Here is a 14,350-nt window from a genome sequence, read left to right as displayed (position 1 = left end):
CCACCAAGAAGTCTCAGATCTTTTCTACAGCTTCTGATAATCAACCTACTGTTGCAATCAAGGTCTATGAAGGTAAAGGACCCCTGAAAAAAGACAACCACCTTCTGGGTACATTTGATCTCACTGGAATTCCTCCTGTGGGGTCCCCCAGATTGAAGTCACTTTTGAGATAGATGTGAATGTTATTTTTGGGGGCGACAGCTGAAGACAAAGGTAAAGAGAACAAAAATAAGATTACAATTACCAATGACCAAAATTGCCTGACACCTGAAGAAATTGAAAAGATGGTTAATGATGTTGAGAAGCTTGCTGAGGAAGACAAAAGATGCAAGGAGTGCCTTGATACTAGGAATGACTTGGAAAGCTATGCCTACTCTCTAAAGTATCAGATTGGAGATAAAGAAAAGTTGGGAGGCAAACTTTCCTCTGAAAATAAGGAGACCATGGAAAAAGCTGTAGAGGAAAAGATTGAATGGCTGGAAAGCCACCAAGAAGATGACATTGAAGACTTCAAAACTAAAAAGGAACTAGAAGAAATTGTTCAGCCAATTATCAGCAAATTCTATGGAAGTGTAGGCCCTCCCCCAACTGGTGAAGAGGCTACAGCAGAAAGAGACGAGTTGAAGACACTGATCTGCTAGTGCTGTAATATTGTAAATACTGGTCTCAGAACTTTCCTTAGGAGAAAACCAAGAGAACTTAAGTCTCAAATGTAATTGGAATCTTCACCTCAGAGTGGAGTTGAAAATGCTATAGCCCAAGTGGCTGTTTACTGCTTTCCATTAGCAGTTGCTCACATGTTTTGGGGAAGAGAGAGAGGAGGAATTGGCTATCTTAAAAAACTGGATATAAAAATGTGGGTAGGATGTGTGTTCACCTCAGAAATGTTCTATTTAACGATTGGGTCATGCACATCTGCTATAGGAACTTTTTTCTACCATAAGTGACACCAATAAATGTTTGTTATTAAAAAAAAAAAATACTAAAAGTTTGGAACTGTCATAAAATAAAAATTTGTACAGATAAAGCTAAGGGATAAATCACTATCAGAAGCATTAAAACCATCTAAAGCCAAATAACTAAACTGTATAATTTAAATTATAATATATTTATATATTATATATTATGTATTATTTATTATATACTACATATAATAGATTTATATATATCTATATGATATAAGTTGTTTATATATAATTATAACATAATCCATGTTTTATATATCATATTAATATTAATTATACTAATATAATAATTGTATTATTATCTTATTAATAATAGAAATTATATTATTATATAATTACATTACAATGATATGCAACATAATATAAATTAATATAAATCTAAATATATTATATGATATATAATAAATATGTTATAGATAATAAAATAATATTTATATATTTAATTTATATTTTATTTTATTATGTGTATATAATATACACATATTTCATATATTATGTATAATTCATATTAAATACATATGAATCATAAACATTTTGATATGTAATATATAATTTATATAATATACATACTTATATATTTATATATTAATATATATAATTTATAGATAAATATATAAGTATGTATATTAAATAAATTATATATGATATATTATGAATATATATTTATATATTAATATACATAAAATTTATATATATATTTTATATATTTTTATTATATGTATATATGATAAAATAAATGTATTATATATAATATAAATTAGAAGGTTATATAAATATATTGTATTTAATTTATATTATATATGTATTATATAACATGCAATATATTTATATAATATTATAATTTAAATTATATAGATAAATTATGTCTTATTTGACTTTAAATGATTTTAATACATTTGATAGTTTTTAACCCCTTAACTTTATCTGTATAAATTTTTATTTTATGACATTTTTAACCTGTTTTGTATTTTTTATAATGGTCTTAAAAAATGCGTGCTTCACATATTTTTAATTTCAATGCATTTTCTCCTGACATTATGAGGGTTTGGTTAAAACCATGCCTTTGGATGTATGCCTGCAATCCCAGTAGCATGGGAGGCTGAGACAGGTGGGATCTCAAGTAGAAAGTCAGCCTTACCAATGGCAAAACTCTTAGCAATCCTGTCTTTAAATAAAGTTCATAAAAAGAGTGGGGATGCGGCTCAATGATTGAGTGTCCCTTAGTTCAATTTTCAGTACCCACCCCCCAAAATCCTTTTGTATGAAATCTTTTGACTTATAAATCACTTTACATACTTTTTCTACCTGGACTATCAACTAGTGAAAATGTATATGTCATTAGAATTGAGCAATAATTTATTTAAGTTCATTTTGAGAGTATATTAAGTCACATTGTTTGCAATTTCAGAGATGTAGATGACTGAATGTGTTTCACTTATAAAATACCCAGTTTTTATAAACTAGACCATTCCTGTTATTTTCTGGGTTTCATCATCTTGCCTAAAATATGATGTAAAAGGGACTAAAATAAAATAGCATTCTTGGTATGTGTGAACTATATTGTGAGTCAATGTTTTTGTATGATCATATTATACTTGATAAAAATTGTATGTATAGGTTTATACACACATTATTATATGTAAATTATTTCAAGTACAATAAGTTATTGTGGCTTCTCTGAAATTTTTGCCTCTTGGAGTATGATACTTTAAGATTATTAACTATTGACTCAGTGGTCAACACATGGGCTCACCACTTGACTATAATATGAAATGTGTTTTAGGGCATGTAATCTTATTATAGTTCTCCATAACATTAAGGACTAAGGAGAAATGAACAAATGGACTTTTTAATGCTAAAGCCAGTTTTTAGCCTTCTTTATACAAAGTACAAGAATCATATTGGTTTGAAAACTTAAAAATAAAATCAGAGTTAACATTTATTGAGCTTTGTGTATTTAGAGTTTACCAAGTTGAAATTTCACAGCAACTTCTAATGGGTAAGTAAGCATTTTATAATTCCTGTGTTACAGATGAGGAAACTGAGGCTTAGCTAAGTGACATGCTTTTAGTTTTCAGAGATGCAGCAAGCAGAATTGAATCTCAAATACAGGTTGTGAAATTTTGATTAGTGCTGCTTTTTTTTGGGTACCAGAGAGCCACATCCACAACCCTATTTTGTTTTTTATTTAGAGTAGGGTCTCACTGAATTTCTTAGCACCTTGCTTTTGCTTTTGCTGAGGCTGGCTTTGAACTTGCAATTCTCCTGCCTCAGCCTCCCAGTGGGATTACAGGCATGAGCCACTGTGCCTGGCTGCTTAGTACTCTTAATGAATGTGATTACTAAATAATAGCAGGAAACACTGAACAATAGAAAATGCATCTTTCGATGTTTTTATTGTAAAATACACTTACAATTTGCCATTTAGACCATTTTGAAGTGTACAGTTAAGTAACACTAAGTATATTCACATTGTCCAAGGTGGCGTGTATTGCTGCGTCATCAGTTGACAGAAAGCAGAAGGGGGGAAAGGGATGTGAATGATGTGTGAAGCCTCTTATATAAGGGCATTCATTCTGTTAAAAAATATAGAGCTCCATGACCTAATCACACGTTTTGACTTATAAATCACATTACATACTTTTTCTACCTGTACTATCAACCAGTGAAAACGTATATGTCATTAGAATTGAGACATAATTTATTTAAGTTGATTTTGAGAGCATAGTAAGTCTCATTTTCCCTTTTGCTGCTGTCACAATAGTGATTGTCACAACATATACATTTGGGAAGAACATATTCAGACCATAGCAACCATGTTTAATACACTGTAAAGACAAATCCTTCTGGGGAAAGAATGTTGGTTTAAATCATGTGGAAAGTCCTTTCTAACTCTGAACCTAAGACTGTAGGGTAAATAGACCTTGATTCTAGTGGGCTGTTTCCAAATATGTGTCCATACGTGGCAGTGCCCTGTGCTGATGCAGCTTGCATCCTGAGGTTTCAGCTACCAGCCAGGGATCACTGCACTGTGGCCCTGGTTCCCATCTCCATCTTGCTACTAACATGAACTGATGTCACTATTGGATTGTAGGATTTAAGGACTGTTGTGTAGTTTAAAGCTTTAGGTTGTTGATATTTAATGACAATAATTAAACAAACATTTAATGACAATTTACTATACACCATCACCATGCTAGATAACAGAGACAAGAAAATCTTTAAAAACACTTTCTGGGCTGGAATAAAGCTCAGTTAAGTGCTTGCCTAACATGTGCAAGGCTCTGTGTTCAATTTCCAGTACTAAAAACAAACAAAAAACCTTTCTGTATTTGTGGAACTTACAACTAAATACTATCAGGAATTGGCAGCTAACTCTCAGTGGATTCTATTTTCCATTTGAAAAAGTCAGATTTGTTTAAGTACCATGTTTTCAAGTAAAAAAAATAGCAGAATGTCCTGTAAATAAAGTCTGAGAATAGGACTAAACTTTTAAATTGAAGCTAAAATATGTAACTTGTACTATTTCAAAAACATTATTTCCCATTTGTAAAATTCTTATCTTCCCCTTAGAACTGCAGAGTGAACCCTGGGGAGCTTAACCGCTGAGTCACATTCAGAGATCTTATTTTTTGAGACAGGATCTCACTAATTTATTGAGACTGGCTTTGAGCTAATGATCCTCCTGCCTCACACTCCCAAGCCACTGGAATTAAACGCATGGATGGACCTCCCATTTCTAAAATTGTAATTATTATATTTGTACACCCAGTTTTCTTTCAGGAGACTTTAATTGAAAACTCTCCTGAAGGCTGGGATGTGTTTCAGTGGTAAAGCACTTTCCTTGCATGCTGAGGCCCTGGGATTGAGCTCCAGTGCTAGAAAGAAGGAAGGAAAGAAGGAAGGAAGGAAGGAAGGAAGGAAGGAAGGAAGGAAGGAAGGAAGGAAGGAAAAAAGGAAAAAAGGAAGGAAGGAATGGGGGAAGGAGAGAAAAGAGAAAAGGGAAAAGTGAGGGAGAGAAGGAGGAAAAAAGAATGGAAGGAAGGAAGGAACAAAGAAAGGAAGGCAGGCAAGGAAAAAGATCAGGAAAAGAAAATTATAATGAACACCAATTAAAAGGTCTTCTGCTAACCTACATATTAGTCATTCAATACAGGAACCAAAGCCCTTGTATGACTATTTAAATTAAAATTCTACAAAATCAAATTTCACTATCTCAGTCCCACCACTTATTTCAAGAACTCAGTAACCACATGGGCTCATGGGCTGGTGGCTATTATACCTGACAGTGCAGTGCAGATACTGTACATTTCTGTCATGGCAGAAAGGTCTATTGGACAACACTGATAAAGAGGAAGCATCACATCAAGATACTGGTATTGTGGATGTGTTAAAGAATATTCAATAAAATTAGACACCATACATGTTAAAAAAAAAACAAAACACTTAGCAAATTGTGACCTACAAGAGGAAATCCTGAAACTAAAAAAAGGACCTTCTTAACAAACCAGTCAAATTGGCAGCATCTCATTCATGATGTTGGCAAAATAACATCATTTGGAAAATAGCCTCTTTGCTGTGTATATACAAAAAAGCATCGTAATGAGTTTAAAAGTCCCAAATCTTGTATACAAATCTGGGTTGATTATCAATTGAATGTTACAAATAGAAAACCAACCAGGAAAACTAGTTCATCTAATGCATAGTAGCACAGCACTAAAATAACAGACTGGAAATTCTTCCATGAAACAAAGCCACTGAGGGGTGTGTTAACATAGTGAAAGTTCTTTCTTGACTAACTGCTCAACAGGGGTCAAACTAGACTTTTGAAATTCATAAGGAATTTTCTAACTCTTTTTTGACTGTGGTCTGCCTTTAGTGAATATACATATGTGAATATACTTTTTTAAAACTATATTTCACTCAATTTTTTTCTAGTATATTTTTGTTGTAAGAGTTCATACACACTGATTTAAAAAACTACTTCTTGCTACTGCAATTCTAGATACTAGTAGAGCTAAATTCCAATTGACATGAAAATAGGGTCCTATATGATATCTTTGATCTTAAATCTGGTATCAGTAATCATAAAGTCTAAAAACCACTGCACTGAAGTTTAGTAATTCCTATTTATTACATGCTAGGCATTATACAAAGTGCTTAATTCCATTTATTTTATTTACTTCTGAAATAACTGTGTGTTAAGAAGTAGGTAGTATTAATCCTATAGCCTAACAGGCTGATCTTAGTTTAATAATGTGCTCCAAATTGTGCTCCCAATGAGTCCTTCAGTCAGAATTTGAACCCAGCTAGCTTCCATTAATTTTACTATCCCAAGATCTAGAGCTCCTAATGAGGAATATTAAGAAAAGATAAGTTAAAATTTTTAATTTTGACTGCTTATTACATACCAAGTAATTCTAAGCCTCTTCCTTAGTAGATCATTGAGACCACATGCCAACATATCTCCACATAGGAGTCAGTCTTCACAGAGGAAGGCAGGTAGGGCTAGTGCAATGGACTTGTCCAGGGAAGAACTGGAGCAGGAGCTGAGCCAGCACCCAGGCACCTGGCTGCAGAGCCTGCACTCTTCATGGTGCTAGAAGTTCTGCAGGACTGTAAATATGTTCTGGTGTTTACCATCCAACCACAATGGCTCAGCTCCCTTCTATCAATGTGGAGAAGGGCCCAGGACAGCAAATCACATGAGCAGTGCCTGGGAACCAGGAAAGAGAGGCCAGCAGCCTCAGATGAAGAAGGAGGTCAGATGAGATGATGACCTGCAAATGATCCTGGTGTGCACCTGTCTGCAAACCACTGGCCAAGGATGTGGAAGAAGGAGCAGGTGGCAGGGATGAGGACCATGGGCTATGAACAGGGCCATTGGAAAGCCATCAGACCACTGGCAAGGCACACAGTTCCACTATCTAAGGATATATAGTACACAATAAGAAATGTTGATCTTAACCAGGTGAAGGTGAAGTGTACTGAGAATTTATTAGGTGAGTTACTGTTCTAAGCACTTTTCATCTCAACAAACTCAAAGGAACTCCTAGTTGATCTACATAAGAGTCGGCCCTTTCTCGTTCTATGATTGCAAGAAGAGTTTGTGGTGCTATTTAGTCCAGGGCCAGTGCAGATGGTGTGAACAGTTTGGTCACGTGGGAAAATCCTCAGGGAGTTTAAATTAAAGACACAGACACCATTTTACCTTTAAACCAGCTCTGGGATGGCTTCTTGAACCCTCAGCCTCAAGCCACCCAGGGAGGCAGTGAGGTTTAACTGAAGAGGAGAGACAGAGTGAGAGAGAGAGAGAGAGAGAGAGAGAGAGAGAGAGAGAGAGAACACTAGGGATAGGGCTTTTATTGGGGAACAAAAAATTCTGGGGAAAATTTCATCCAATGAAGGTCAAGCGGGCGGGGGGGCAATGTGGCAAGGTCAGGTGCGATGATTGGGTCTTTGAGGCAGTGGTGAGACATGCCTCCACATCACATGGAAAAGCTCTCAAACCCAAGAAGGGTGGGGAGAGCTCTGCCACATTAAAAGTGTCTGAGCACTTCACACCTAGCCAGGGAGTAAACTCAGTCAGTTCAAGGATGGACTCCCACAGTGCTGCACTTTGAAGGGAAGGGAAACAAAAATATATAATGACTCCTCTCTAGGGAGCAGAGTGGCTCAGCAGCTCAGCAGCTTGGGGGTCACCCAGTTCCAGGAATGGGGGTGGGTCCAGAAAACTCACCCAGTTCCAGAACTGCAGGGTTCTGGGAGATCACTCCATTGTAGGGTCTAGGATTTTTATCCAGTTCCAGGACTGCAGAATCTTGGGAGGCCTGCCGCCCCCAGCAGCACAGGCATCCAAACTAAAGGTTACTCCAGTGAATTTCCTAGGATACCAAATAAAACACCCAGGACAGCTCCTCTGCCTCAAGCTCTCCAAATGGGAGAGCAAGGAATGTCACGAGGGGCTGGTGAGAGTGAGCATGTCCAAGAGTGGACTTTTACCAGGGAGACCCTCATTCTTTAGAAAATTTCATCCAAATAAGGTCAAGAGGGGCAGGGTTACAAGGACAAGTAAGGTAATTTGACCCCTGGGTTATAGGAAGGCATACCTAAGCATGAAGACACATTCTGCTACTTCCAGGATCAGGGCAGCCATGTAGGGCCACTTTGAATGTGGCCAGATCACTGCAAGTGACTGACAGAGCTGCAACCAATCAGGGAAGGAAAATGCAACAGCCCCCCACAGAGGCCTATCCAGTTCTAGGAGTGGAAGGTCTAGGAAGATCACACAGTTCCAGCATTGCAGGGTCCTCGGTCTTACCCAGGGTTGTAGGGTTTTCTGACCTGTATGTGAGGATGCAGCTCAGCCAATGCTGTTTTCTGAACCCACGACACTACAAATTCATTCAGTAGTGAATACTACATTCATCTCAGTCCTTGCAAGTCTGGCTGCTCTGCTAGGTACCAAGAAGTGATGTGAAACTTCAGTCAGACTTAGGTTATGACTGCTGTGGGCACTCAGATGCCTCTTCCAGGAGGCAGCCTACAGTCCCAGTCCAGGCCCTGAGGGGCAGGATGCACCAGAGTCTGGGAGCACTGATGTGTGGCTTCACTGCAGGCTGGCCCCATGGGGTAGGCTATGACAGGGGCTGAGCTCAGGAGTGGCAGGCCACCAAGTGTGGGTGGTTTAGCAGTGCTAAGTCTCAGGGAAGGTGGGGTGCCATGGCTGTTTGTCACCTGAGCAAGACACAATCCAGCAGTATTTCCAGTCCCCAGGTGTCATGGTCTAATAGCTGTGCTGGCCACAGGAGTGGGGTACACCGTCACCTCCTTCTCTTCTGGGAGCTCAGATGTGTGGACTCCAGGCAGTCCCTTCAGGAGAGCTGAGTGGCATGAGAATACAAGAGTCCTAGTAGTGAGTATGGAAGGTGTCCAAGGTTTGGGTGGGAGCTGCTGGGGTCCTCTTGCTTGATTAGTCCACACAGGGAGGAAGCTCCCTTGTTCTGAGCTGCTCCTGGCTGTTGATGGCGTGTCAGAAACTAAGTGTGTCCTATACTCTGTGTGAACATCCCAGGATCCCATGCTCTATCTGGCTTCTGGTGATCCTTAGATGTGCTCTGGGGCTCTCTTCACTTACCCTCACCAAAATGCATTGCTTATTTTGGGAGTTGTCTTTATGGGAGGAAGGATGGTAGGACTTCTAGTCAGACTTCTTGCTAGCATCTCTCCTCCCTAGAAATGTTTATTTAAAATCAGAATAATCATACCCGGTATCACCATGTTTAATCAAATTTGTATTGGAGATCCTCATGAGTAAAATATAATGAGAATAAAAGAAAGTAGAAGAATGGAATACTAAAATATAGAAAGCTTAAACTTGCATTATTTTCAAATGATGACGATTTTTTAAATATATTGTTTATTTTTTAAATAGAAATTGTCAAGGTTCCTGAATAAAAGCTTGAGATATAAAAGCAAAATTAAAGTTTTATATTCCAGTGGCAAATGATTAGAAATCGTGATTGAACAGGATATACTATTTACAATAGTATCAGAGACTGAAATTGCCTAAATAATCAAATAATAGACTTAAGACTTCTGTAGACAAATTATAAAATTTTATTAGGGGATGTGCAAAAGATCATAAATACATAAAGGCATATACTACATTTGTCAACATAAGACTTTGTCTAGGTCATTGTTTAAAGTATTTTTAAGGTATCCAGGTGCAGTGGCACACACATGTAATGACAGCAGCTCAGGAGGCAGAGACAGGAGGATCATGAGTTCAAAGCTAGCCTCAGCAAAAACAGGCACTAAGCAATTCAGTGAGACTGTGTCTCTGAAATAAAATACAAAATAGGGCTGGGGATGTGTGGCTCCATGGTAGAGTGCCCCTAATTCAATCCCCAGTACATCCTCCCTGCCAAAAAAAAAGTATTTTGGAGGCTAAAACACCATGAAATCTAAAGAGGAACCTGGAGTGGTTCTGGCCTATCAATTAACTATTAAGCTATTATATTATAAATTAAGCTATTGTCATTATAAAGTTGTTCTGATTAAAATAGTAAAATGCTGGTGCAGATGTAGAAATTACATTAAGTGCAAAACTTTACTTTGATGTAACAGCAACCTCCTATCAATTAGACATTCCATTTTGCATGAAAACACAGAGGCTCACAAAACAACACAGCATTCTAGAATCACAGAGTCTTTGAAGAATTTAAAAATGTTCAGTAAAATGAAAGGAAATTCATTGCAAAATTACACACTAGGGTAGTGAGCAAGAAGAATGCAGAGTGGAAGCAATATACAATCTAAATGTTGGAATGTTCTATTCCTCATGACATACCCACTCCCATGCACACATTAGGCTTTCTTGGTAACAGTGTAAGAGGTTAATGGTGAGGACCAGACTGAAGGGAAGCAAGGCTTCTCAGCAGAGGGAGTTTTCTGAGAGCCATGCACTCTTGCTCTTTGGGAGATGCAGGGGCAACGCTATTGGTCAAAGCCACAATTCTCTCTTTTTTAATTTTTAATTTGTTTTAATTAGTTATACATGACAGTAGAATGCACTTTTATACTTTGATATATCATACGTAGATGGGATGCAATTTCTCTTTTTCTGAGTGTACATATTGTAGATTCACATTGGTCATACAGTCACAAATATATATAAAGTAATAATGTCTGTTTCATTCTACTATCTTTCTTATCCCCATATCCCCTGCCTTCCTCTCCTTTCACTTCCCTCTACCTAAGGTAATGCTATATTTTTTTTGTAGAATTACAATTCTTAATACACATATATACCACAATTTTTGTATTTCTTTTTGTATATAAAGTATGTTGACACCCAATTCAAGTCTTCATACATCACATTTCACCATCCTTGCTAATCCCCTGCCCCCTCCCTTTCTCTCTCACCCCTTTACCCTGTTTCCCCCATGCTCTCCCTCCCAACCCCACCATGAGTCAACCTTATTTTATCAGAGGAAACATTCAGTATTTGTTTTTTGGGGATTGACTAACTTCACTTAGTATTATCTTCTCCAGTGCCATCCATTTACATGCAAATGCCATGGTTTGTTCTTTTTTAATACTGAGTAAAATTCCATTGTGTATATATGCCACGTTTTTTTATCCATTCATCCACTGAAGGACATCTAGGTTGACTCACATCTATTTCATTCTACTATATTTCTTATCCCCACATCCCTGCATTTCCCTCCTTTAGCTATTGTGAATTGTGCTGCTATAAACATTGATGTAGTTGTGTCCCTGTAGTATGCTGTTTTTAAGTCCTTTGGATATAGTCCGAGGACAGGAATAGCTGGGTCAAATGGTGGTTCCATACCTCCATACTGTTTTCTATATTGGCTGCACCAATTTCCAGTCCCACCAGCAAGTTATGAGTGTACCTTTTCCCCCACATCCTCACAAACACTTACTGTTGTTTGTCTTCATAATAGCTGCCATTCTGACTGGAGTGAGATGATAACTCAGAGTGGTTTTGATTTGCATTTCTCTGATTGCTAGAGATGATGAGCATTTTTCTTATATTTATTGATTGATTGTATATCCTCTTCTGAGAAGTGTCTGTTCAGGTCCTTAGCCCATTTGTTGATTGGGTTATTTGTTTTTTTGGTGTTTAGCTTTTTGAGTTCTTTATGTACCCTAGAGATTTGTGCACTATCTGATATGTGAGGTGTAAAGATTTGCTCCCAGGATGTAGGCTCTCTGTTCACCTCACAGATTGTTTCTTTTACTGAAAAGAAACTTTTTAGTTTGATTCCATCCCTTTTACTGATTCTTGGTTTTAATTCCTGTACAGTAAGAGTCTTATTAAGGAAATTGGGGCCTAATCCCACATAATAAGATTAAGGCCTATTTTTTCTTCTATTAGACACAGAGTCTCTCACAACTCTCTCTACAATACTGAGTAAGTGGCAATTATTTTACATGGAAGACTTTTCATATGGTAAGAATAGATGTCATGAAAGAAAGAGAGCTGTCCATTGGTAGGGGACAGGTCTCTGCTTCGTGGCTACTTTGTGTTGAGTGCGTTCTATAAGCAGTGTTCTGATACTCTTTCATTAAAAAAAAATTATGTCCAAAATATATTCTTCCCAAGGAAAGCTATATCACACAGATTACTATTGTTACCCTTCTATACAAGTGGATGTCTTATGATTATATTTTTTCTTTTTACTCTGTAGTGGAAGGAAACATTCTCAACCGATGTAGCAAGAATCATGTATCAATACAATAAAAACACAAGTTTATCAACACATTCTTAAGAATCCCAGAAACAGAACTGTCCACATGGACAACTTGGATTCATGATGGAGATGGCATCATAGAGAAGTAGGAAAAAAGAGAATTACTTAACAAAAGGGACTGGAGAACTGACATTCCACAAATAAAATACACACTTGCATTCCCACATCATTCCATATGTATTGTCAACTCTAGATATATTAACCATGTTAATATTTTAAAAGGAAATTTTAAAATGATTAGTGGAAAATATTGTGGGTAGCTTTTAAAACTTGATCTTATAAAATATTTCCTAAGAATGCACACATAAAAACATATGATCACATGAGAAAAGATTAATAATTTGAGCACATAAAATTAAAAACATCTGGGGCTAGGGCTGGAGCTCAGCGGTGGAGTGCTTGCCTACCATGTGCAAGGTGCTGGGTTTGATTCTCAGTACCATATAAAAATAAATAAATAAAATAAAAGTATTGTGTCCAACTATAACTAAAAATATTTTTTTAAAAAATTAAAGACATCTGTATGTCCAAAGATGTCTTAAACAGGAAGACCAGGGTGCTGCTGGGTGGAAAAGGGTGCCCAGCAAAGATGCTGCTGGACTTGTCGGAAGAGCATAAGGAGCACCTGGCCTTCCTGCCAAAGTGGTGGTGGAGTTTGGGTGGATCAGGGTGGAGTTCCTGAGGCAAGGGACCATCCCCAAGGTCTATGAGGGTGCCGCCAGGAAGCTCAACATGAGCAGTAACACTGTCCAGCATGGTGTGGAAGGGTTGACCTACCTGCTCACTGAGAGCTCCAAGCTCATGATTTCTGAAGTGGGTTTCCAAGACTCTGTTTTTGTTCTGGGATTCTCTGAAGAACTGAACAAATTATTGCTTCAGCTTTACCTGGACAACAGAAAAGAGATCAGGACTATTCTGGGTGAATTGGCACCCAGCCTTCCCAGTTATCACAGCCTTGAGTGGCGACTAGATGTACAGCCTGCAAGCAGAAGTCTCAGGCAACAGATAAAGCCAGCAGTGACTATAAAACTACACCTAAGTCTGCAGACAGCCTCAGCCACCCTACTTCATCTAGTTCAGCAACTGTAACAATCCTTGGACGAGATGAAAACCAACCACTGTAGGAGAGTAGTTCACAACTTCAAGTGGTACCAAGTGTTAAGGTCCTAATGCCTTTGACTCATTTGTGAATGGATGACATTCAGGAATTACTTTTCAGAATTAACTTTTATTAATTGGTGTTGATAAATGCATCTAGATTCCATGAAATTCCTTTTCCTATTCCAGGATATTGAGGTCATGATCAGAAGCTAAAGTCAAGTTCCTTTTCTGATGCTAAATGTGGTCAGCTTCTTGACAGATTGAAATGTAATTTTGTATTTTAAATGTGTAAATAGGATTGAATCAACTAGAAATAAATCTATACTGTTCATATCTTCTGTATATATGAGCAATACCCTGTTTTTGGTACATTTTTGTCTGCTTAACTAGTATTTTCCTCTTTATTGATCAATTTTGAGAATAAAATTTACAGCTAATTTCTTTCCTATTCAGAGTATTTCTAAATAGTACAATATTTCTGACTTTTAAAAGCATCTCATGATGTTACTAGCTACAGAATAATGTAAAGTGAGTATGAGTTTTTTTTAAATTATATGCCCATATTGTTATAGGAAGTTCATGAATTTTTCTTTGAATGTAAAGGTCAGTAGTTTTTTACCATATTGCTGAAGTTTGACTTATGATTCATTGACTTAAGTAGCACTCAATTTTGTGTGATTGTTAATAATATTTTCACAAGGATTAATTTTTCCTATATACCAAAAGCAACTAAGAGACACACTGTCATTTACATTTATAAATAATGGATACAAGAATAATGTAATCAATGCTTGATTATCTGGGGTAGAAAGATGTCTTAAACTAAAAATGTTTTGAAATTTAAGAATATATTTTCAATATAACTGATAGAGGTTTCAATATAACTAACACACTTGAAAATTGAAAATATGTAAAGATAACCTACAAATTGGTAAGAAAAATATAATTAATCTAGTTAAAAATGACCAAAATATATGACCAGAAATTTTACAAAGGAAGACA

The sequence above is a fragment of the Callospermophilus lateralis genome, unplaced genomic scaffold (genome assembly GCF_048772815.1).
Source record: "Callospermophilus lateralis isolate mCalLat2 unplaced genomic scaffold, mCalLat2.hap1 Scaffold_1149, whole genome shotgun sequence".
Lineage (NCBI taxonomy): Eukaryota > Metazoa > Chordata > Mammalia > Rodentia > Sciuridae > Callospermophilus > Callospermophilus lateralis.
The sequence above is the reverse complement of the archived record's forward strand: the minus strand, read 5'-3'. Positions refer to the sequence as shown.